General features: G+C 28.5%; 1 non-coding gene across 1 annotated transcript; it reads left to right on the forward strand.

The window, feature by feature from the left end:
* The first annotated feature begins 557 nt into the window (after positions 1–557).
* On the forward strand, positions 558–630 carry TRNAR-UCU (transfer RNA arginine (anticodon UCU)). The gene has a single exon. It is a non-coding gene; the product is annotated as a tRNA-Arg (tRNA).
* Positions 631–3,374: the final 2,744 nt, after the last annotated feature.

Consider the following 3,374-nt stretch of genomic DNA (forward strand, 5'->3'; position numbering starts at 1 on the left):
CATGGACAATGCACACATGCGAAAAAAGTTCTTAGCTACTTCACCCCAACTACAATTTGAAAGCTTCATAGCAAGCATTTACATACTTACATACATATATACATACGTGTGTGTGTGTATTCTTTTGAAAATGTTTAATCTTCGAATGTGGGATATATTAAACTACTACCTTTTTGCATACCATGTTTTTCTTTTTATGATGACACGAGCCTTGATCCAAAGTCATTCCTAATAACAAGTGACTTATAGTTATACACATGATTTGAACCCTAACACACCCATTATTATCATTAACAATATTTATTTAGAGATGTGTTAGATGAATGTGTTACCTCATGCATGAGTTTCAATTTTCTGCATTTTAAAATATCTTACAGTTAAGTTAGACAACATTGGTTTGAACTAAAACAAATTAAAAGTACAGTTAAAATATTTATATTATTAAATAGTAGATGGGGAATAAGTTAACAAAATTATGAGATGTTTGGACATATTTAACCTTCTCTTTTGTTTGATAACGAATAGGTATTTAATGTTCATACTTTGTCACAAAAGTAGCGCCCATGGCCTAATGGATAAGGCGTCTGACTTCTAATCAGGCGATTGTGGGTTCGAGTCCCACTGGGCGTGCTTCCTTCTATTGTCTTTTTAAATAATTTTTTTAATAATTTCTAATGCTTTTTTTAATAATTTCTTTTTTATAATTTTGTTTTATTTTTCATAGTTAAAAAATGTTGGTGAGATTAAAGATTTAGTCCAATCTCATGCTTGTATCCATGGTGATTGAATTTATAATTGTGTACAATAAAGATACAAGTATATCACTAGATTCACAAAATATAGTTATATCTTGTGAAATTTTGTATAATATAGTTAAATAAATAAAACATGGATAAATATAACAAAATTTTATTATCTAATGTGATTTATGAATGTCAAATACAATTACAATTATAGGTTGTTAAAATATTGTTTTAATAATATTCCTTCATCATTACTCTTTTCTTAAAATTAACTGAAATTGTTAAATGCCAATTCAACTAAACAAAATTAGAAACTTATTAAAATATTGTTTTAATGAAAATATATTATAAGAGAAATCGAATTGAAAAAGGAGGGTTTTTTTTAAAAAAAGTGTACAATATTTTATGTGTCTCCCCTTCGAGATTTTCCCTAACACAAATGACACATTGAGAGGAAATGGAGGAAATAATGTCCATGGTGTTTGATTGTCGAACGGGAGGGTTAAGACAGGTTTGCATTGACTTAAAAAAAAACGTTTTTTCAGAAATCTTATTTTCATTTAAATATTTTAATAAAATTTGTTTAAAATATATTTTAAAAGCTAATTCAATGATTTCCAAACAAATAATTTGAATGAAGAAGAGAATAGGAAACAAAAACTATTTCCCAATTGCCCAATTAGAAGTCAGATGCCTTATCCATTCGGCCATAGCTGCTCTACTTAGAAATTTTATTAACTAATAATAAACACAAGTATATATATAGACTATTTTTATTCGAGGAATTATTAGATTTAATAAATGATTTCGAAATCAAATATTATAGATAAATTGTGATATTTTACTATATTGTAAATATTTTAGTTTACTTTGTTGTATTGAAAAACAACCCAATAAAAATTGTATAACATCCTACGTACTTCTTCAACTACCTTAACATATATGTTATTCATTGACACTAACTATTTTTACCTCAGTCTAATTCATACAAAATTAAGTGAATATGACACCAATTATTATGATAAAATCAAATGTTTATATCTTCAATTGACTAGCTTATACATTTTTTACCGAAGTTGCTGTGAAAAAGTTACTCTTCCAAATAAGATCGTGACAAATTTTCCTTATATGACGATTTTTCATTCACTGCTAACTAAAAAACATATTGTTATGAATTATGATTGGGGTCTGTTATGGGATCAAAACTGTTAAGTACTGTAGTCGACTTGGACAGGTGATGCAAATTGTATGGAAATATTTTGTCTCTTTGCCAAGATGACACTCTGTTCAATGACAAACAACATGTAATTAGGACTCAAAACTATTTCTTTAGTTTTATTTTTTTCCTTTAATATATTATATTGTGTATATATAAGTCTAAATTTTAATATATTTGAAAACTAAAAAAAATTATATTAAAACTTAAAAAAAAAATTATAATGATCGTCAAGATAAGAGTATTATATCTTACGATCATCTTAGGAAAACTAAAAAGAAAAAAAGAAAACTCTAAAAGTTAAAAAAGAAAAGAAAAGACATCAAATGATGAATAATATATACAATCATATTCCTTCAATTTATATTATATAACAAGCTAGGATAACAACACACTATCTTTGAGATTGACTACTCAAGCATCTGCCTTCCATTTATTATTTAAGAAAGAGAGAAAAAAGAAAAAAAGATATGGTCCTACACATGAGACATGTACTTAGATTGTACTAATATTAAAAAGAACATATTACTTAAAAATAAACTTCCAATAATCATTCGTCTTAACCTTAGAGAGTTGAGAGAGAGCACCGCCGCAGTTATGGGGGTGCTGATTTATATTAAACACCTTCAAATCACTGCAACTTTTTGGCAATCAGTTGGAAGAAGGCAGTTTCAGTATGGTAGCTGCCGCGGTGGCGGTGGCGACTTGATTTTTGGCAATCTCGGTTTTTTGGGAAAATTTTTCTTCAACCAAGGTGGGAGTTTTGGCAAAGATTTCCCGACCGCCGATGGGACGGTGGCGGAGGGAGTGAGTCTGTGGTGGTTCTCCGGCAAGTAATAAGTTCGGGCAATCACTTGGGTACTGCTGAGAAGAATCACTCCAAGAAGAAGAATAACCAAATGTTTATGAGACATTTTGTGGCTTTTTTTTTTCTTGTTTGGATTTGTTTCACTTGCTTGTTGAAATGCTCGAACTTTTGATAACTTTTTATAGCAAACTGTTGGATTATATTTGCAATTGACTACTTATTAAGGCTAATGTTTGCAAAGAAGTATTTTGTTCTTTAAATCATAATATTAGTTGATTATTTTGTTAATTTTTATACACCTAACAAACCGCGAAAATATTTACGGCCCGTGTAACAAAATGAAAAAATCCGTGAAATTGACCGTCTTTTTTTAAATATTTTAGGTTTTCGGTCCTTTTTATCGTCTTTTTTCTTTTTCTGTCTGCGATTTTTTTTCCATCATCTTTTTCTCGTCTTCTTCTACATTTTTCTTTTAAAATATTATTGTTTCCCTTCCTTTCTATCTTCTTTCTTTTGAATTTTTCTTTTTCTTTCCATCGTCTTTTTCTCTTTTGCCTGTAATTTTTCTTTTATTTTTATTTTCAAATTGTTATTTGATTCAAGATCG

This window comes from Cucumis melo, chromosome 5 (assembly GCF_025177605.1).
Source record: "Cucumis melo cultivar AY chromosome 5, USDA_Cmelo_AY_1.0, whole genome shotgun sequence".
Lineage (NCBI taxonomy): Eukaryota > Viridiplantae > Streptophyta > Magnoliopsida > Cucurbitales > Cucurbitaceae > Cucumis > Cucumis melo.